Source organism: Mus caroli, chromosome 11, assembly GCF_900094665.2.
Source record: "Mus caroli chromosome 11, CAROLI_EIJ_v1.1, whole genome shotgun sequence".
Taxonomy (NCBI): Eukaryota; Metazoa; Chordata; class Mammalia; order Rodentia; family Muridae; genus Mus; species Mus caroli.
In genome coordinates this window covers 53492482-53494012 of record NC_034580.1, presented here as the reverse complement: position 1 = coordinate 53494012, position 1531 = coordinate 53492482, and positions in this window count along the sequence as shown.

The window sequence follows — 1531 nt, the reverse complement described above, 5'->3', positions numbered from 1 at the left end:
GGGGCTGGGGCTGGGGCTGGGGCTGGGGCTGGGGCTGGGGCTGGGGCTGGGGCTGGAGGTGGTTGAGAGCCTCCTGATGTGGGTGCTGGGAACTCAACACAGGTCCTTTGCAGGAACCAAAAGTGCTCTTAACTGCTGGGCTAGCCCTCTAGCCGCAGGAGTGATCAAATGCTAGTCATTTTTTTATCCTTCCATTCCTGTCTCTTTCCAGCACTTTCTGAGATCTTCAGCGTTCCTGCCTTTTGGTTCCTTAAACTCTACTAAAATAAAATTGTCCTTCAGTTTTCTTCCGGGTCCATTTTTAAATTCCTTTATCTATAAGGAATCTTAAATTCCTTGATCTACAAAAAGGGCCCTGTGTGTCTCAGTGACATTAAACTAAATTAGATACCTTTGCATGCACCAAACAGAGTTTTCTATGCTGGAGTAGCCTGAGCTAGGCACATCCTTGCATGGTTAGCACCTGGACACAGAGCAGGCAGGTACTCATGGATTAACTCAGCCTCACAGCGGATGGGTTTTCTCGGAGAAATATTCTTCTCTTTCTTGCTCCAGAGGAAAACATGGATAGGACCAGACACTAAATTGGAGCCGAGTTCTCCCTACATGGGTTGAGGTGACAGGTAGAAAGACCAAGAGGAGGTGAAGACAGTCATTCACAGACTGTGTTGCAAACCGCAAAGCAGTTCACCTGCACAGAGGGGTCCTTTCCCTGTGAAGCATCTCTACAGCTTGTGTGTTTGGAAGCATGAGCAGACAGTGTGTCACACTGATGTCACCTGTGGGTGCCGATGGGTCAGACGGTGGGGAACTCCTGTCTTCATGGGTACTGCTTCATCTCAGAAATGACTGTAACTGGATTGGAGTCAAAGCTGCTATATTCTGACAGATCCTAGGGGGCTGGCAGTATTCAGAAGGAAATATTTCAGTTTACCTGAACATTAAAAATTTTTTAAACAAAATTATTTTATCATTTAAAAGACTGAAGGTCTTACTCCCCACCCCAAGTTTGACTATAACAGTGTGCATGTATTGAATTACCCATTCAGAGCAGGGAACCTGGGTCTTCCAACAAGGAGCCAATATACATTTTATTTTTGTTGTGGGGTTGGGACACCCAAATAAAACTCATTCCTCAGGTCTCATTTTCTTTCTTTCTTTCTTTCTTTCTTTCTTTCTTTCTTTCTTTCTTTCTTTCTTTCTTTCTTTCTTTTTTTAATCTGACAAAAATCAGTTTTTCTTTTCCTCACAAACTCTAGTATCAATATTAAGACACAGGAAAGTTGTGTTTTCTGTGTCCATTCAGCACTTTTATACCTAATCCTGTAAAAACCGTGCAACACAATGTGTGTCCTGTGCTGCTGCTGTCCTGCCTCAGTATCCTGGAGTTACCCCCCCCCCCCACTCTCCAGGTGCTGGGACAAGGTAGGTGAGCACTCTACTGCTGAGCTAAGCCCACAGCTTGTCTTTGTTGAACAAACCAGCTGAGAAGTGCAGATCTCTGAGATCAGCTCCCATGTTCAGGACCTAC